The 21,615-nt window shown below is 42.1% G+C and overlaps 1 pseudogene; it reads left to right on the top strand.

Annotated features, from left to right (window-relative positions):
* Nucleotides 1-6,870: 6,870 nt before the first annotated feature.
* Nucleotides 6,871-21,615, top strand: part of LOC129039136 (small ribosomal subunit protein uS2B-like) — a 38,720-nt pseudogene continuing 23,975 nt past the window's right edge.

The following is a 21,615-nucleotide window of genomic DNA, read 5'->3' as shown; positions in this document are numbered from 1 at the left end:
TGAGTCTGGTGGGGACTTGGAGAACCTTTATGTCTAGCTAAAGGATTGTAAATACACCAATCAGCACTCAGTATCTAGCTCAAGGTTTGTAAACACACCAATCAGCACCCTGTGTCTAGCTCAGGGTTTGTGAATGCACCAATTGACACTGTATCTAGCTACTCTGGTGGGGACTTGAAGAACCTTTGTGTCCATACTCTGTACCTAGCTAATCTAGTGGGGACATGGAGAACTTTTGTGTCTAGCTCAGGGATTGTAAATGCACCAATCAGCACCCTGTCAAAACGGACCAATCAGCTCCCTGTCAAAATGGACCAATCGGCTCTCTGTAAAATGGACCAATCAGCAGGATGTGGGTGGGAGCCAGATAAGAGAATAAAAGCAGGCTGCCGGAGCCAGCAGTGGCAATCCGCAGGTCCCTTACCCCAGTGTGGGAGCTTAGTTCTTTTGGTGTTTGCAATAAATCTTGGTGCTGCTCACTCTTTGGGTCCACACTGCCTTTATGAGCTGTAACACTCACCGTGAAGGTCTGCAGCTTCCCTCCAGAAGCCAGTGAGACTGCGAACTCACCGGGAGGAACTAACAATTCTAGACACGCTGTCTTAAGAGCTGTAACGCTCACCGCGAAGGTCTGCAGCTTCACTCCTGAGCCAGCGAGACCACGAACCCACCAGAAGAAACTCCAAACACATCCGAACATCAGAAGGAACAAACTCTGGACAGGCCGCCTTTAATAACTGTAACACTCACCACGAGGGTCCACCGCTTCATTCTTAAAGTCAGTGAGACCAAGAACCCACCAATTCCGGACACACTGTGAGGCCTAAGCAGCAGGGCAGGTGACCCTGGGCTTCCAGCATGCTGAAAACAAAATGGAAGGTACTCCAGTGGAGCCATTTGGGCAGCAGACACCTTGAGGGCAGGACCCTGTGCCCAATGACTTAGAGGGCTGGGCTGCCCATCAGCCAAAAGTCAAGAGGCACAGCAGTGACTGCCGAATAGCGCTCAGACCAAAGGATCCTCACCGAAATGGACAATCTTCAGGAAAGGTCCACCAGCACCCAGATGTTACCAGGAAAAGGGAAGGTGGAGAGATGGGCACCGAGAGTCTGAGCGTGGGTTCCTAGAGAGACTGGATTATGTTTTAAATCTGAATCAAGCTAGTCTTAAATGGCAAAATTAAGTTTTTTCAACTATCAGTAGAAATGGAGTTTTAACGGAAAGTCAAGATCAGTTTTTAAAAAATAAAGAGAAACTGGCCAGGGTTGCACTTCTCAGAGCTTCAGTCCTGACTAAGGCGGTGATGGTTTCAGTTTGCCCAGGATGGTTCTGCTAGACACTTGTCCCAGGGAGATCAGTGGCTCCCCTTTCACTCTCAGCAGGTTTTGATTGGGATGTTTTTAAGGTCTCCCTAGTCATGACCTGCTCAATTTTGAATGCTTTGTCTAGGATTGCTGAGGGTTGTTACGCAGGTTTATACCACTGAATAACAACAATTCTAAATGACAAAATGGAGCTGTGCGTCGAATGGGATGCAGAGCAGAGGTGAGCCCTCAGAACCAAGAGCAATATTGAAAACAAAGCTGTCAGCTCTCCTCGAGGACCTGGAGAAGAGCTTCACCTAGCATGCAGCCCAAGATGAATTAGACAAACTAGACTAAATATTTAAAGAAAGCATTCTATGGATAATTTGTCTGGATTTTTTCAGGATGGGATGATTTTCCCCAGGGATGACAGTGGCAAAGTGATGCTTGCGGCAATAACCAGAGCTATTGAAAGACAACCTGGAGCCAGACAGGGGCCAGCCAGGTAAGCAACTCACTCACCTGTCCTCACAGCCTCTTCCAGGGACAGACACAAACAAGGCCCTTGAAATGAGGCGAGCCAGAAAGAGGGGGAGGTGACAGAGGCTGAGAAGGGGATGGAAGTCCTGAGATGGAATTTGTTTTTTTGAAAAAAGTAGAAGGATGAGGAGACAGAGCAGGGGCCCAGCCTGGAAGGCTGTTCCGCAGGGGTGAGGAGACCTGGGGAAGTTGGATTTCACCAGACACAGCACAGTATGCCCAGCACACTAGGGCCCTGCCATCGAGTGCCAGTGTCCTAGGCCCCATTGTTCTTACGGGAACATGAGGCTGCAACCCTCATCCCTGACACACCCAGAGACTCTTTGATATTGATTTTCAGAACTTCTCTTCCCCTCCTTTGTCCCAACAACGGAAGTTTTCTAGCCAGACACTTGACTTGTAGGAATTAGAGCCCCAGGGGCCCCCACCTCGGAGATAAGTTGGATAAATGTGTTTATAACTGGACAGGGGAGGGGTCTGCTGCCTTCATGCCCAGATCTTTGGCCACAGCAGCGAGCTTATGCACCAGGCTGTTTGCTGAGCTGGCTTTGCCTGGTCACATGGATGAGGACAGAAACAGTTGCCCCAACAGTTCAACTTCCAAACAAGTCCCGTCAGCTCCAGCCTGATGTTACCAGTAAACCATCTGCCCAGCAAAGGGGGGGCAGGAACCTGTGTCCCCCACCCCCCAACACTGCCAGTCCCTGCTGCCAACCCTTTCACAGAAAGCGTAGGGTGAGAATTGTTTACAAGAGCCTGGCTCTTCAAACACCAAGCTACAGAGAAATCCTGGGGAAAGGTATCAGGGTTAGGGATTAAGGCCTAAGAGGCTGGGCCACTGGCAGGGCCAGTGAGAGCACAGGGTACCAAGTGCTGCCTTACACCTGGGTGAGATGGACATTTTTAATTGGACAATGACTGAAAGAATACTTGGCTCTGATTAGGTCATGTGTTGGGCCTGAGTGTGTAGACTCCTGTAACAGTGCAAAGTCATCAATACGGCACAGAGCAGTCTCAAATAGGGTCCAAGAATCTGCACTTGGTGATTTTGAAGGACATTTGGTGTACATGCCTGTATTAGTCTGTTTTCACACTGCTGTAAAGATAGTACGTGAGAGTAGGTAATTTATAAAGAAAGCAGCTTTAACTGACTCACAGTTCTGCATGGCTGGGGAGGCCTCAGGAAATGAAGCAAGGCACGTCTTGCATGGCAGCGGGAGAAAGTGAGAGTGAGGAAGTACCACACTTTAAAACCATCAGATCTCATGAGAATTCACTTGCTATCAGGAGAACAGCATGGGGGAACTGCCCCCATGATCCAGTCATCTCCCACCAGGTCCCTCTCTCAACATGTGGAGGTTATAATTCAGATGAGATTTAGGTGGGGACACAGAGCCAAACCGTATCAATGCCTTCTCTTGAAGGAACATTGAATGTTACTGGAATTGATTTTTGAAGGCCAAAATATCAAAGCTGGAGATTCTCTTTTGATTTGGGGGGTGTGGAATCCAGCAATCATATGAACACAATCTTTGCCAGCAGTCTGAGCTCAGGCCGTGCGCAGTGGCTCATAGCTGTAATCCCAGCACTTTGGGAGGCCAAGGCGGATGGATCATGAGGTCAGGAGTTTAAGACCAGCCTGACCAAGATGGCGAAACCCTGTCTCTACTAAAAATACAAAAATTAGCCGGGCATGGTGGCATGTGCCTGTAATCCCAGCTACTCAGGAGGCTGAGGCAGGAGAATTGCTTGAACCCAGGAGGTGGAGGTTGCAGTGAGCAGAGATCATGCCACTGCACTCCAGCCTGGGTGACAGAGCAAGACTCTGTCTCAAAAAAAAAAAAAAAAAAAAAAAAATCTGAGCTCAGATTAAATCAAAACAACTTAGTTTTTAATGATGGCCAAAACCAACTTTTTTCCACCTCCATTTGATGTTCTTTATTCATCATCTTACTCTTTGCAAATTTTCTTTTGCATTTTTATGTTTCTTATTGTTTATCTAATTATAAACCACATCATAAGTGATCATTATTGAGATCTATTATATTTGACTCTTCTCATTTATTTATTTCTTTATATTTTTCCAAGAAGAGTGATGGACTTTGGGATTTCCTTCTTGGGGAACTATATGTTTCAAAGTCAAGTGGAAGTTGCCTGAGGACAATCTCTCTTTCTGGGTTTTGTTTTTGAAAACAAAATAATCGAGAGTTTTTGACAGAAGAAAGACAGACAGGTAACAAATTTGGGGGTGAAGGAGAAGATAACGGATGAGAGAGAATGATTAATCTAGACAAGAAGGGAACAGTAGTTAGATTTTTACTTTTAGCAACTGAAGGAGGGTATAGAACCTTAGAGGAGCAGGAGGGAATGCCCATCTCCAGCAGCTGATCCCAAAGCACTGCACCCTCCTGTCTAAGGGGTGGCACTCAAACTGTGGTGCAGCTTCCAAGGCCTTACGAAGCCTTAGGCAAGTGTAATCAATATCAAGGTTGGCCAGAATGGGCCACAGAGAAGTGGAGCTTCCCAAATGTTGTGTCTTGTGTAAGACCATAGAAGCCATAAAGGGATCCTGGCTGGCAATTGGGGATGATAGAAATAAATAGAGAATCGAGTCCCAGTGACGACTGCCTTTAAGTTTTCTATCAGAATTAGATTTACATGTACTTTTGAAAAAAAAAATGAAGTTAATGGCATGTTTCATTTCTTAACACTTGGTGCAGGGGACTACACATTGATCACACAAAGAGAAAATTCACCGGGAACGGTACAAATCATGGAAGTGCATAAAAACGGTCCTAAATCTATCAACATTTTAAATTCAGCTCTTTGAATTAGAGTTGCAAACTGCTGAAGCTGACAAATTCAAGTTTCATTTCCAATTGCTATATCCTCCTTGTAGTGGATGCTCCAATGGGCCTTGCGTTTGGAAGGAGGGAAACCAAAGGTAAAAGAGAGGCAAAAGAACAAGCAGCTGCTGGGGAGGCTGAGGCAGGAGAATGGCGTGAACCCGGGAGGCGGAGCTTGCAGTGAGCCGAGGTCACGCCACTGCACTCTAGCCTGGGTGACAGAGTGAGACTCCGTCTCAAAAAAAAAAAAAAAAAAGAACCAGAAGACTGGCAGATTGGCAAACTAACATCTAAATTACTGAGAGGGCCAGGCGTGGTGGCTTACGCCTGTAATCCCAGCACTTTGGGAGGCCGAGGGGTGGGGATCAACTGCGATCAGGAGTTCAAGACCAGCCTGGCCAACATGGTGAGACCCTGTATCTACCAAAAATACAAAAATTAGCCAGACGTGGTGGGTGGGTGCCTCTAGTCCCAGCTATTCGGGAGGCTGAGATGAGAGAATCACTTGAACCCGGGAGGTGGAGGTTGCAGTGAGCGGAGATGGCACCCCTGCACTCCAGCCTGGGTGACAGAACCAGACTTCATCTCAAAAAAAAAAAAAAAAAATTATTGAGAGGAGACTAATATTAAGATGCCTTAATGCTAGTATTACTAATATTCCAGTAGGGACATGTGACAATTTTGCTGTAGCTCTACATCTCAGCGGGCTTGGTTTTTTTGTTGTTGTTGTTTGTTTGTTTTAAATCTTTGTTTTCTGAATTAAAGATCTCTTTTAAATGATGTTATTTTAAGTATCATTGCCACAAGGCCTTCTAATGTAAGTTGTGTTTAACGTGGAATAGTTTCTGACTCTGTGAGGAATGGAGCTCTGTCTCTTTTGAGTAGAGGTGAAATTGGCATGACTTGTCATCAAGAAACTCAAACAGTTCATGTTCGGCAGAAACAAAGATTATATTTTTTGGTTATAACCTTTTAGGAAAGGTGCTATTGACTTATTAGTCACATTTTATAGTAGCCAGGAGGAAAAAAAATTGACTAAGAAGAAAGCTGCTCACGTATTTTTGAAAGACTTCTATTTTCATATTAGTATGTTGAATATTTAAATATAATTCGTACTCTTTTAAACAGATATTTGCTCAGTTTCAATGGAGTTTCCAAAAGTAAGAAATTATTTAAATTGAGGATTAATCTTTGGCATTTATACTTCCTCATCAACTAAGATTATTGTACAGTGTGTACAACAAAAAATTCTAAAATCTACAGGAAGATTATTTTTGTGAGAGAGGCAGAATTATTGAGAGCTGAATGTGTTTATAGGTCATTTTTAAGAGACATTTTACAAAATAATTACTTGTTATTAAGTAACATACACACACAAAGGAACATACAAAAAAGCTTTGTAAGTGATGGATATGTTTATTTCCTTGATTGTGGTTATAGACAGGTGTGTGCCTATGTCCAAACCCATCAAATTGTATACACTAAATGTTCAGGGTTTTTTGTAAATCAATTATACCTTAATAAAGCTGTTTAAAAAAAAAAGATGAGTTCGTCTATGTTGTCCTTTCGTCTCTCTCAACCTTCTCAAAAATGACTTTTTGAGAGTCAGAGATACCTTGATGAGATTCTACAATATCTACCTAGGATCTCATACTGTCACTAATAATTAAAAAGGAAAAGTATTTAAGCTAAGTAACCCCAAGATAAAAAAAAAAAACATTGCCCTGATAACATTAAAATTAAATTCTGCATCCTCAAACTCTAAGATTTTATTTTATTATACATTTATTTTTTGAGATGGAGTCTTGCTCTGTCACCCAGGCTGGAGTGCAGTGGTGCTATCTCAGGTGACTACAACCTCTGCCTCCGAGGTTCAAGCAATTCTCCTGACTCAGCCTCCTGAATAGCTAAGATTACAGGCACCCACCACCATGCCCAGCTAATTTTTGTGTTTTTAGTAGAGATGGGGTTTTGCCATGTTGGCCAGGCTAGTCTTGAACTCCTGACCTTAAGCGATCTGCCTGCCTCGGCCTCCCAAATTGCTGGGATTACAGGCGTGAGCCACCGTGCCCAGCCCTAAGTAAGATTTTAGAAAAAAAGTAAAGTATCCTAGTTATAAAGGTTACTGGGACCAGGAAGTTACCCTTTTTATTTCTGAAGGAGCTTCAGGTTTCCCTGAAATGAAGGAGGTACAGATGGGGTCTTAACAGCAATGAGAATCACAGATAAATATGACTCCATTTATGGGGCTTTAAATTACTTTCCATAAAAATAATGTGGCATTTTTATTTATATATTACTGGGTAATGCTTAAACTTAATGTAATTAGTGCTAAGGGGCAGCTGGAGTTTTATATATTATTTTTATTTCTGGAAGGTAATCCAAACGAGCAAACCACAAGTCCTTCTAACACTGCAATTCCTGCTCTTAGTTTATTCTAAGCACACATACCTCAGTCCCATTGAAGATGCATCACTAAGATGAATTCAGGTTATCCTACGAAAATAGTATAACCTGAGATGGAATGAACAGCAATTAATTTCTGTCATTTGAAAACATCTTGTGCAACAATGAATATCAGTCTCCCACCCCACCTCTGCCCAACCTGCAAAATCATGGTTGAACAAAACACTCTAAATTACATAAATGGACACATAGACTCCCAGGATCTGCTGCAGAATGTGTTTTGAGATTGCAAACATAATTTAATCCTTGACAATTTCTCTCCCTCCCTCTCCTGTCTCCACTTTGCTAGGCCAGTATAGATGTTTCTGTTTTCAAGTTTTGTTTCACTTTGATATAATTCCTGTTGTAGTGAAACAAGAATCTACCTATTCATGTGGGTCCCCAGCTACCAAAAGCCTCCTCTTGAGGGTTCCCCATATGCATTTCACATGTGCTTAGAAATGTGTCTGGCCAGGTTTCAGGTCATCTTCCATCTATCCATTTTGATACCTGTGTCAGTAAGAAGGTCTTTTAGCACCTCTATTTTTTCTTTAATTCTGAGTATTTCCTGTTTCCTTTTCTTATCCCTCCATCCTGTCTGGGCTTCTGGCAGTTTGAGCCCAGAAGTCCAGATTTAGAGTATAATTAATAAGCATTCCATCCCTTAACCCCAGGGTCCCTGGGAGCAGACTGCTCTGCTGGCCCTGGCCCTGCCCCTGCAGGATATCACCCCTGATGCTGCCTCAGGAGAGCCCCATCCAGATTCTGCAGGGCCCACCACACCCTCCAGACCTGGTGGTCTCCTTCTGGGTAGTGCTGCTGTAGGCACAGACCTCTGCCTAGGACCACAGCTGCAGCTGCCGCCAGCGATGCCTGGGAAGCTTCCAGGTCCCAACACTGTCTGCTGGCCACTGTCCCCTTCCCTATCTCTCATATCACATTCCTTTAGGGAATTACCCAAGCAAAGCGAGTATATCCCAATGTTAGCCTAAATAAATAAATAAATCCTCCAATTATGACTTACAGCCCTTTCTCTTCCTAGAACCCAGATGTAGAGTCTTGTGTACTGATGACAGATCTGTGAAACTGGCACAACACTGTGCTCCAAATTCCTCCCCACCGTTGACCGTGAAGGCTGTATAGCAGTATCAAGCTGGTTGTGCCCGGTTCCTTCTTCCCTTAGGATGAATTACCTCCTAGGAACCTCCTTAGCCTCTGGAAATAGGCTTTAATCATCTCATCCTACCTGCCCACCAGACGTAACCAGAAGTGTCTAAATCCCAGGAGTGGCCACAGTTCTGCCTCAGGTAAGACCTCTCTTCATTTGAAAAGAACAAAGTCCATTTGAGACTGAGAATGGGATGACATGCTTCTGGACAGTTGCATGTGGGGAGCATCTCGTGGTATTTACAGACCTGAGGTATAAAGAATGCAGAGGGAATGTAGGAGCCTTAGCCAGGCCCTAAACTAAAAAACAACAAAACTAACTTCTAAGTAAATGAAATTTACCCTGTTGCTCTCACCTAAGTGAGAGTGGTTGGTGGTTTTAAAGTATATTTCAATGGCTCTTTACCCAGCATATATTTTGCTAAATTTTATACTAAAGTTATAGGTTAGCTTTGACATAATTGCAAATTTGTTTTCTAAGCTATTCTAGGAAGCTTAATTACGGAGCCCTAAAGGAAGTTGAAACTTCCCTGTGCAATTTATAAAAATCTAGTTGTAATTTAATGTACAAGTACATTACAATGTAAGTGTAATCTACAATGTATACTTAACACACCACACATGGAGCACATATCTGCATATTACAGCATACAGAGCGTATTCTATAGGGACCATTCTTGAGATTTGGAGAGCTGACTAATCATACTCTTGCTCTCCTCTGGGTTCTAATCAGTTTGCTGTGTAAACAGGAGACAGATGGGAGGTCACAGAGTGCCAAAGGGTTAGGGGGAGAGTGAGGCTTCCTTCTTCTCCCCCAGCTGAATCTGACTTCCCCTCGCAGCCACAGACAATGCGGCTGGGGAGCTTCAGTCAGGAGAGGCCCTTCCTGCTGAGCTCATCATGAGGGAAGGTGAAATGGGAGGAGGTAGAGCTGTGGACCTGCAACCTGGTGTTGGATTCCACTTCTGCTTTGGCTCAGTTCAGAGCCTGTTGGACTCTCCCATCTGTCCAGTTAAGAAAGTAACTTCTTCCAAAAAGAGGAACTAGTAGAGGAGGAAAGAATTGAGAAGCTTCCTGATTTAGTATGTCCTGAAGATAGTGACCATATTGGGGGAGAGGGAGGAAGCTCTTATTTTAGGCATTAAAATGAGTTTAAGAAAATAAAATTACCTTCCTTTAGGAGAGGCAGAACTAGTTTTTAGTATTTTATGGAAGCTACTGGAGAGTTAGCATAAGCTGTAGAGAGGTCATCTTTAAAGCAAACATGGTATATATAATAAGCCATATCTTAAAATGTAATTTTAAACTTAGACCAAACTATTCTATTTTAAATTGGGACTTTTTAATAACAGAGAATTCTGTCCAGTTTTTTATGATCACATGTGCACATGTACACATGCACACAGGAACACACACACGAATAGGCAAAATAATGAAAGGATATCCACAAAGACAGCTCGGTGTGAAATTCAGTGTGGCATTGTTTTTATCCTTTGGTTTATCAATATTTTTCCCTGAGGTTTCCAAAATGTTACTTTTCTAATAGAAAAAATGTGTGTGTGTGCGAGCGTGTGTGTGCGTGATGTGTGTCCATGCACGCATGTGTGCTTGTGCACATGTGTGTACGTTCACATGTGCCTGTGTGTGTGTGTCCACGTGTGTGCTTGTGTGCACGTGAGCCTGTGTGTGCTTGTGTGTGCGTGTGTGTACACACGTGTGTGTGCACGCGCGTGTGTGTACACACGTGTGTGTGCACGCGCATGTGTGTGTTTAAATAAACAATTCTGTAGCTCCTGAGCATAATCTGGCCCGATGTGTAATAGCAGGAATAAACAAAGTCAAACCATCGCTGTCCTGGGGAAACCTTGGCGGCAGATGAAGGACTGGGAAGATTAGGAAGGCCAAAGCCAGCAAGATTAAGCAAGACAAGCCCTTGATTCCTAGAGAATGAGGCATGAGGACAAGTGACCTAGTATCGGTCACATGTCCCCATAAGACACATGGAAGCACAGTAAAAAAACTGTGAAGAAAATTAAGTCAAGCAAGTGATGACAGCTAAATTCATTCTGATTGTTGGCATTTTGGGATGTTTATAAGTTGGGCTTTTATAGCTGGTGGATTTCCCCAAAATATTGTTATATGGCAATAGTTCATTTAATTCTTTATTTTCCCATGTTAAAGACATAGCTTTAACTTAAAACATTAGAGGGGGAATCAAGGAGATGTTGGTAAGAGGATATAAAATTTCAGTTAGGAGGAATAAGTTCAAGAGATCTATTGTGCAACATGGTGACTGTAGCTAATAACAATGCATTGCATACTTGAAAAGTGAACACTTTCACCACCAAAAAATGATAAATATGTGAGGAAATGGATATGTTCAACAGCTTGATTCAGCCATTCTACAATGTACACATATATCAAAACATCATGTCGTACCCCATAATGTATACAATTTTTGTCAATTTTAAAATTTTTTAAGAAGATAAATTTAGAAATGTACATTTAAGACCTTATTTTTACAAGTGTACTTTTATTATGAAATATACAAATATAGCAAGAAGGAATAAATTTACCCTATTTCGGACACAACCACTGTTAATATTTTGGTGTAAATTCTTTGGCCAAGGATATTGTCTTCCGGCAAGAACCTGATTCTAAGCCACAGACACATGTCTTACATGGTGAAGGCAAGGTAAAGGAGAGAAGACAGAAGAATAGAGATGAAGGACGGATCAGGCAAAGCAGATTCTCTTCAAGTAGAAGCTGCTGATAACTTTTCTGCCCTTAATTTAATAATATATTCATGACAAAGAGATAGTTGTCTTGGATGATTTTACTATAGTTGTTCCTATGCACAGACACATCATGTAGGGGGAAGATAGTGAGCTTGAGCTTGCTAGAACTTCAGTTCCAGACCTACCATTCACGATTCTGTGTCCTTGGGAAGGACTCAGATTGTTACTTAAACAATCTGAGTCTTGTTTTCTCGCCTGTAAAATGGAATTACCAATGCCTATTTCAAATGGTAGTTGAGAGAATGAAATATTGGACACATAGTACTTCCACATACTTTTTTTTTTTTTTTGAGACAGGGTCGTGTTCTCTTGTCCAGGCTGGAGTGCAGTGGTGCAATCACAGCTTACTGAAGCCTTGAACTCCTGGGCCAAAGTGATCCTCCAGCTTTAGACTCCCGACTACAGATATGTGCCACAACACTTGACTAATTTTTTTTTTTTTTTTGTAACAATGGGGTCTATGTTGCTCAGTCTGGTCTCAAACTCTGGGACTCAAGTGATCCTACCGCCTTAGTCTTCCAAAGTGCTGGGATTACAGGCATGAGCCACCACACTCAGCACCTTTTTAAAAGATTCTTTTAAAAATTTAGTTTGACTGGTAAAGTTTTACCCATTCATCTTTCCACTTGAACTGCTTATGCTTTGTTATGGCATTGCTAAACAGGGTGCTTGTGTTTGATACCTAAAGAAACAACTGCTGCCCTTAACGTGGCTCTGAACCTTCCACTAAATTACATATTTTTGATCATGGAGAATTCCTGTCTAAATTTTTGGTCTATGCAACTATAACCTCAAACATGTGAATTAGTAACTATAGGGGCCAGAAAATAGGGACCATTAAGCCAAATTTGAGCTGCTCCTTCATTTCAAGAAAGGGAGGAGTATTACTAAATTGCAATTTGAGGGATGACTTCTTTCCTAGATGTCAACAAAATGAAATGCCACTTAGTAATTGCTGAAAGAAAAGAATATTATCCATGCTGTAATTTATATTTATCTTTCCTTTTAAATACCTCTTCTAAATTGAGAGATGAATGAAGAGTATCAATAAACCATTTAGAAGTCAAAGTTGGTAAATGAAATTTTATTTTCATCTGGGAGAGTTTACCTCATAAATTTGTTCCAGGGGAAAAGCTCAAATATGATGGAATCAAATGTAAATTATAAAATCAATTATTTAGGTGAGGTGGGGCAATCAATAAAATAACTGGGCTTCAGGATGCTTTGGTAGCTGGGCTGTCTTCAGATTATCCAGAACAATTAAGAAGACTCACTGTCATTTTCTTTATTCCTTAACTCTTTTTTTGGAGACTGAGTCTTGCTCTGTCACCCAGGCAGTGGTGCTATGTTGGCTCACTGTAACCTCTGCCTCCCGAGTTCAAGCAATTCTCCTGCCTCAGCCTCCTGAGTAGCTAGGACTACAGGCGTGCACCACCATGCCCCACTGTTTTTTTGTCTTTTTAGTAGAGATGGGGTTTCACCATGTTGGCCAAGCTGGTCTCAAACTCCTGACCTCAAGCAATCTGCTGCCTCAGCCTCCCAAAGTGCTGGGATAACAGGCATGAGCCACCGTGCCCAGCCCCTTAACCTTTAAAATTACTGAATTGCCTGTCAACAAGTAAAGTCCTAAGGATCCTCAAAAATTTGAACTCATACAGAATGCTTTGTTTAAGACCTGGGGGTGAGCAGCTGTTAGTAAACACAAATGCTTAGATGCTATGGCTACACTAAAATTGTGGTGAAAATTTAGAATAGTAAAGCATTATGCCCTATATGCCTTGGCTTAAAATGGAATTTTTCAAAAATCCCAATGGTCACATTACTGTTACTTATCCTAAGGAGATATTGTTTAAAAGTTCTCCTCTGCAGTAAGCATCACAAGCCCCTGTATGAGTTAATGGGAAAGGCAGGACCTTGCAAGGCTGAGTGTATTAGTCCATTCTCATGCTGCTAATAAATGCATACCAGACATTGGGTAATTTATAAAGGAGAGAGGTTTAATGGACTCACAGTTCCACATGGCTTGGGGAGGCCTCACAATCATGGCGGAAGGCAAAGTAGAAGCAAAGGCATGTCTTACATGGTAGCAGGCAAGAGAACGTGTGCAAAGGAACTCCCCTTTATAACACCATCAGATCTCATGAGACTTATGCACTATCACGAGAACAGCACTGGAAAGACCTGCCCCCATGATTCAATTACATCCCACCATGTCTCTCCCACGACATGTGGGAATTATGGGAGCTACAATTCAAGATGAGGTTTGGGTGGGGACACAGCCAAACCATATCACCGAGTAAGACCATTGCGAGGAGTCATAGCCACTTTAGATGCTGGCACTTGGTGAGCAAGTCAATGTCTCTAGACCCAGTCATTGGCCATTGCGTGTCCGCATGGATGTTCACTATCAGTGAGGAAAGGGCTTCATGGCACCCACAGCTTGCTTCTAATTCTGAGGACTTCCTCTTTTGTAGCCCCCTCTCCTGTCTAGGCCCCTGGTGGTGTTTGGGCCCCTGAGGGAAGAGGAAAGACTAATACTGTCCTCTCCTATGGCCCTTGGAAAGCTGAGGCAGTGGAATCTACTAAAGAGGTTCATCGTCCCAGCAAATTTTATCTTCACAGTTCAGAATGTTAGTGCTGTCTCTCCAGCACCAGCCCCATGTCCAGATGGCATGGGCAAATGCTTGAGAGCCCTGCCAGGACCACAGTACTACTGAGATTCCCAATTGCTGATGACCCTTGAGGTTTTTCTGTAGAGAGCCTCATCTAAAACATCTTTGTGTAGGGCCAGTTCACCACATACTGATGTAGTGACCTGAATTTATTAATCCACTTACCTACGACAAATAGTGCCCTAAGGAATGCGATACAGACCAAAGAGGGCAAGGTTAGAAAGCTCTAGAACACAGCACATAATGTAACCATAGAACTAGGAAGAAAGCTGTGAAAGAAAAGGTGATCTCCCCAATTCAGAATTTGTCATGTCTCAGAACTTCCTCTTTCTACGCTATTATTGCTCGCAAGATAATTCACTCAGCACAGGCTTTCAGAATTTCTGCTTTTCAACAAATGAACCAAATTCCTTTAAGCTAGCACCAGCCTCCTGGTTGGCTGCCTCTTTTCTCACCTAATGTAATTATTTCCTGTGAAGTTGGATTGGAGTTGAGATTTCATAATGCTGCCATAACATTTCTCTCTCACTCTCCTGCATCACACTCACAGTGACATTTGGGCCATTTTTTGCCTCGCATAAATGCACAGTCTTGCCTTCCATCATGCCAAGGGCAACTATGAATGAAATGAGCATTAAGCATATTAGTTTTCAATGCTATTAAAGCCATTAAACATATTAGCAGGCCCATTACTTTATTTTCCTACAGATATTTTAGTATCGTGACCTCCAATCGTGAAGAAAATGCAAAGCCTTCCCAAGCAAAAGCCACTATGAATGTGGGTAGGAGGTGAAGTTCACATGGGCCAAATCAGATCACTAATGGAAAATTATGCAGGCTCTAGCCTGCCGCATGACATGGGCAAATGTGCGATATCACACAACCAAGGAAGACACTGGCCTGTGCATGCTTTCCCACGCACCCAGTCATACACAACTCATTAATTTGAAAACCAAAAAGAGGAAGGGAAATTAGGAATTTCAATCTCCATCTACCTCTCTTCTGATCTACCTTTAAATGGCAGCTATAGAAACAGAATAGCCTGAAACGCCAGAAAAATGTAAAAGTTCTTCATTTAAGTTTAGAAAAAGGAAGCTAAAAATAACCTCTAATTGAAGGAGTTATTTCAGAACCAGACTTGGAAACATTTAGCATAGTCTTTTAATTAATTTATTCTGAGGATAGTGCTGAAAATATATCTATCTACCTAATAGCAGAGAGAAAGATCTCCAACTTTGCCTTCTGGCTAGATTTGTTTTACCCTTACTGATATTTCCTCCCCTTATTCGTAGTTTTTGTTTCAATTATCCATGGTCACCTGTGGTCTGGAGATTGATGATTATAGTGCAGTAAGATATTTTGAGAGAGAAAGAGAGACCATAGTCACATAACTTTATTTTATTCTATTTTATTTTATTTTAGTTTAGTTTATTTATTTGAGATGGAGTCTCTCTTTGTCGCCTAGGCTGGAGTGCAGTGGCACCATCTCAGGTCACTGCAACCTCCGTCTCCTGGGTTCAAGCGATTCTCCTGCCTCAGCTTCCCGAGTGACTGGGATTACAGGTGCCCACCACTGTGCCCGGCTAATTTTTTCTATTTTTAGTAGAGGCAGGATTTCACCATGTTGGCCAGGCTGGTCTCAAACGCCTGACCTCAGGTGATCCACCTGCCTCAGCCTCCCAAAGTGCTGGGATTACAGGCATGAGCCACCACGCCCAGCCCACATTCACATAACTTTTATTACGGTATATTGTTCTATTTTATTAGTAGTTATTATTGTTAATATTTTGCTTGCTTAATTTATTAATTAAACTTTACATTAGGTATGTATAGGAAAAAACAGTGTAAACAGGATTTGGTACTGTGGTGGTTAATATTGAGTGTCAACTTGATTGGATTGAAAGATGCAAAGTATTGTTCCTGGGTGTGTCTGTGAGGGTATTGCCAAAGGAGATTGACGTTTGAGTCAGTGAACTGAGAAAGGCAGACCCACCCCCAACCTGGGTGGGCACCATCTCATCAGCTGCCAGTGAGGCCAGAATAAAAGCAGGCAGAAGAACATGGAGAGACTAGAATGGTTTAGTCTTCTGGCCTACGTCTTTCTCCTACGCTGGATACTTCCTGCCCTCGAACATCGGACTCCAAGTTCTTCAGCTTTGGGACTTGGACTGGCTTCCTTGCTCCTCAGCTTGCAGACGGCCTATTGTGGGACCTCACCTTGTGATGGTGTGAGTCAATACTCCTTAATAAACTTCCCTTTCTATATATACACATCAATCCTATTAGTTCTATCCCTTTAGAGAGCCCTAACTAATACAGGTACTATCGTTTGTTTCAAGCATCCACTTGAATGTATCCCTGCAGATCAGTGGGAATACTGAACTTATCAAAGGAAAAGCACCACCCTCATTATCTTTTCGGATATAATGTACCCACATGAGAAAGAGGCTTTCTGCAACAAAAATGGTGTCATGGGAGTTGGAGGAAATGATTTAAAACGTTTGCAAGTTACTATTGGGAAAAGTTAAATGTAATGTAAAATTTTAAACTAGATCCTCAGATTTAAAAATTTCTAGCCTTCCAGTATTTCATGTGTAACCCTGAGGAACACTTTGAGCTGTAAGAAAATGAAGACCTATTCTTTTTTTTTTTTTTTTTTCTTTTATTATCATTATTATTATTATTATACTTTAGGTTTTATGGTACATGTGCGCAATGTGCAGGTAAGTTACATATGTATACATGTGCCATGCTGGTGCGCTGCTCCCACCAACTCGTCATCTAGCATTAGGTATATCTCCCAATGCTATCCCTCCCCCCTCCCCCCACCCCACAACAGTCCCCAGAGTGTGATGTTCCCCTTCCTGTGTCCATGTGTTCTCATTGTTCAATTCCCACCTATGAGTGAGAATATGCGGTGTTTGGTTTTTTGTTCTTGCGATAGTTTACTGAGAATGATGATTTCTAATTTCATCCATGTCCCTACAAAGGATGTGAACTCATCATTTTTTATGGCTGCATAGTATTCCATGGTGTATATGTGCCACATTTTCTTAATCCAGTCTATCATTGTTGGACATTTGGGTTGGTTCCAAGTCTTTGCTATTGTGAATAATGCCGCAATAAACATACGTGTGCATGTGTCTTTATAGCAGCATGATTTATAGTCCTTTGGGTATATACCCAGTAATGGGATGGCTGGGTCGAATGGAATTTCTAGTTCTAGATCCCTGAGGAATCGCCACACTGACTTCCACAAGGGTTGAACTAGTTTACAGTCCCACCAACAGTGTAAAAGTGTTCCTATTTCTCCACATCCTCTCCAGCACCTGTTGTTTCCTGACTTTTTAATGATTGCCATTCTAACTGGTGTGAGATGGTATCTCATTGTGGTTTTGATTTGCATTTCTCTGATGGCCAGTGATGGTGAGCATTTTTTCATGTGTTTTTTGGCTGCATAAATGTGAAGACCTATTCTTAATCATAATGACATTTGTTGTTTTCATAAAGGGTCAGTGGCCTCAGTGTTGATGCAAGCAGCTGAATAATGTCATCAGGGAGCCAGACTCTTTCTATATTTCTGCTTATTCATTCTTACAGGACTTTTTGTTCTCATGGCTGCAGCCTCACTACCACAACATGGCTGCTAAAGTTCTAGGCATCACGCGCATAGGCAAAGCCAAAGGAAAGAGGAGCCCAACAGCTGAGGTCCTCTGAAAAAGAACAGGTTCTTTCCACTAAATTATGAAATCATTAGACTAGAAACTGTATCTATTTTGTCTTTGTGTCTTCCACCTTCCCTGGGCCAGTTCCAGTAAGGACACATAGCAGACGCTGAAACGGTAGAATTAACAGGAAACCATGTAGTATATTCTAATCATGTTTGTCACCAACTATTAGTCAGTGGATTTTTTTTTTTTCTGGTATACTCTGCTCAGTGTATCCACATTCTCATCATCCTCACCATTTGCCGTTTATAAGGTGGATAAAATGGTAAGGTATAGATCACACAGTGTGATCTCGATGAACAGACCTGCTAAAAGGAAAGTACCTCCTAAAGCAAATTCTGCCCTGTTTAAAAATAAAAATGAATTAACACAAAGCATAGTTGGCCGATTACCACAGGTCAGTGCTAAAGGTGATTTTCTTACTGTGGGGCATAACAAAAATATCTTCATTTGTGACTTTTTTTTAATCCTTGAAGATTTAAATATAAAGATGACCACCCCTAAACCAAATCGAAAGAACATAAAAACACTTTGCTCCTTTTCTCCATTTTTAGACAGCTAGGTCAAATGGTATGTACTTTTAAATGGCTTTTGACATATATTGTTGGATTTCTCCATAAAGCTCTCTGTAAGCACTTATGAAAATGTACCTAAACAGAAAAATCGTGTTATTGATCATTTGTTCCTGTGTTTGGTGTCCTTACTTTTCTTCTTTGACATGCTAAATTAGGGAAAGTGAGCTATGGATATGCCTGACTATAGACGATAGACTGCTGGGAGCTTGTTGTGGGGAATTGCTAGGGTTTGCTTTCTGTATCCCCAGTCCCCACATCTGTCACCAACCAGCAGCACTAAAATTTTGCCTTTAAGAGAATCTCCCATTGTGTAGCCTTGCTCAGAAAGATGAACCGCTTTCTTGCCAGAGCCTTTCTTTTCCCTCCCACAAGGGCCGTGCTCTGCCAAGCAGATACTCTCTCCTGAAGTCTGAGTGTTTTGTGACTCTAGCAAGGCCAGTGAGTACTCTTGGCATTCATTTGTTATGTGAAAGTAGTGGTGTCTGGACCAGCCTCTTCTTACTATCTAATCCTTCCACTAAATTCCATTTTGTTCTTAAGATAGCTAAAATGGGTTTCTGCTGTTTGAATACGTGGATTACCAGGTTTCGTTTTTTAAATTAATGACCCCAAATCCCAAAAAGTCTGTCAGTGATGCCCAGCAGTCATCTGTGGTTCTCTAGGAAGCTGCCACTCCACTCTCTGAGATGAGCATTTCATAACACCTCTCTCCTCAGGTTTCCTTCCTCAAATCTCAGCCAACTACCTTGACTCATACTCCTCAAAAAAGAAAGACATCGGACTTGAACTTCCTCATATTCCCATCACAAAATTACAACCTCACCTGCATCTATATTAGCTTCTCTGTTTTTCCTGCATGAGAATTGAGTAATCATCTCCACTTCTCTCAGAGACCACCTTGGATCATGAAGTAGAAGCTTTATGTTGAGGAAAGCAGGGAAATAAAATAGAGGGTGGATTCTGGCAAGATGGATGTGATGGATGCCACAATATGCTGCACAAATATGTGCCTCCAGGACTGAAGCTCTCATTCTTCCAGCTTCCAGGAGTGTTGGCAACATACTGTTGCCAGCTGATCCCTTCTCTGGCATGTTCCCTCAGCTGAAGTGAGCACTATTGTTTAAGGCCAACCCCCCTTCCTGGTAACAGCCCTCCTCCAATGACAGGTCAGTGTAAAGGTATAAAGGCCCATCTCCCTTGCCCCAATTCTGGACAGCTTTGCAGAGCTATCATAGCTCCAGAATGGATCATAGGATAGGCTGAGATCTTTATTGATTGCATCACAGCTTGAATTTTCTTTTTCCAAAAATCCTATTTCCTTCACTCCCGTGAGCATGCCCTAATGCACCTATCAACAAATCTTCTATCAGAGTCTGCTGCTTGGGAAACCTGCCTAGTAACAGTTAGTGCCAGAAGCAGTCTGAGACAGCAGACTCTAAAATGAGGTTTTGGAGCTAGACCACTTGCAGGCAGCTGGCAATGATGATCCCATCACACCTGGTAGTTACTGGTAGACCCTGACATGTAGTAGCATGCAATTATTAAAAATGTTACCATGATGAACTGAGATGTTATACTGATGTAAGGTAATTTACTGACAGGTACAATGTGTGAGGCATTTTAGAGACAGAAAAAGAGGATAAGAAATATAGAACATAAAGGCCATTGCTAGGGTCAATCAGTGCTTTGGAGAAAAACAATGAAAGACTGAGAGTAAATTAATCAGCGAGTAAAGGCCAAATGTAAGAGCCAGAGGGCCTCCTTGGCTACACATAAAACAGCTTTTGATTTTGTCAGAGTGACTTCAGCAAGATGGTGGAATACAAAACCCCCTGGCATCATTCCCTCCACACAAATACAACAAGAAACAATTCAAAGACAAAAATACCAACCTGTATACACCAGAACTCTAGGGAGAAGTGGAGAAACCCCCTGGACCCACAGAATCAAGAGAAGCTATGACCAACCCACAGTTGCCAAGGTGAAAGGAGGAAACTGGAGGTGAAGATTTGATTTCTCCATCAGTTCAGGTATCTTCATAGGAAGCCCACTCTAGTCTCTTCCCATGAGAACTACTGGGAGTGCCAGGAGGGCTGAACAAACTGGGGTGAACTGGGGACAAAGCAGGGCAATGATCACATCGACAGGCATATGGGTCTTAGCAGCTCAGTGCTCTAATCAGTGGGGACACAACATTGAAGACACTGGATGGTGCCATAACACCATAGGGGGCACCATCCATGGGAAGGCCCAAATCCCTAGTAAAATTTTTCACAAAGCCCAGATACTCATGTGGAGCCATCCTCTGGCCCAGAAACAACTAAAAGGTTGGGAATAAGTTCTGATGCCCACTTAAGTCTTCCCCAGAACAAACAACAGCAGGAGAGCAATATAGTTTCAAGGCATCATTTATGCTCCAGTGCCTACTATATAAGTGTTCTCTAGGATGGGAAACAAAGGCAGGGCAGCAATTTATTTCCAGAATAGCACTGAAGTTCTGTACTCACTATAAGTCTTCTAGACCAAGAAACAATGACTTGCCAATGAGTGAGTTCTAGTGCGATGTTTTAATTCTGGTGCTCAATCTAAGTCCTCCACAGAATAGGAAGCAACAACAAGCAAATGTTTACATTCTAATATTAGGAAGTAAAGTTCTAACATCGGCAAAGAACAGCTGCAAAAACTAAAAGAGGTGGCTGTCTCCTCAAATGCACAAGCATCAATGTAAAGATGCAATGATTGTGAAAACTCAGGGAAATATGACGCCACCAAAAGAAACCAACAAAGCTCCAGCAATGGATCCAGAAGAAATGAATATTTATAAAATATCTGACAGACAATTCAGAACAATCCACTTAAGGAAGTTCAGGGAATCACAAAAAAAATACAGATTAAAAACTAAATGAAATTCAGAAAACAATCTAGGAACAAAATGAGAAATTTGACCAAAAAAAATTTTTTTTAAACGAAATAAAAATGCTAGAAATTAACAATACAATAACTGAACTGAAAAATTCACTAGAAAGCTTCAGTTGGAGACTTGACCAAACAGGGAAAAGAATTAGCAAGCTTGAAGACAGAATGTATGAAATTACCCAATTAGAAGAGCAAAAAGAGAAAAATAATTAAAAAGAGTAAAGAAAGCCTACAAGAATTATGGGACACCATTACATAATTGGAATTACCGAAGGAGACAAGAAAGGAAAAGACCTAGAAAGCGTATTTATGAAAATAATGGCTGAAATTTTTCTAAATCTGGAGAAAGACAGTAGCATTCAGACACAGAAAACTCAGAGGTCTTTCCAAATTCATCAGTCAAATTCAAACAAAAGAGGAATTTTCTGGACTTGCTGGCAAGACGGCCGAATAGGAACAGCTCCAATCTGCAGCTCCCAGCAAGATCGATGCAGAAGGTGGATGATTTCTGCATTTGCAGCTGAGGTACCTGGTTCATCTCATTGGGACTGTTTGGACAGTAGGTGCAGCCCATGGAGGGGCAAGCCAAAGCATGGTGGGGCATCACCTCACCTGGAAGCCAAG

This window comes from Pongo pygmaeus, chromosome 5 (assembly GCF_028885625.2).
Source record: "Pongo pygmaeus isolate AG05252 chromosome 5, NHGRI_mPonPyg2-v2.0_pri, whole genome shotgun sequence".
In the NCBI taxonomy this organism is placed as follows: domain Eukaryota; kingdom Metazoa; phylum Chordata; class Mammalia; order Primates; family Hominidae; genus Pongo; species Pongo pygmaeus.
The sequence above is the reverse complement of the archived record's forward strand: the minus strand, read 5'-3'. Positions and strand labels throughout refer to the sequence as shown.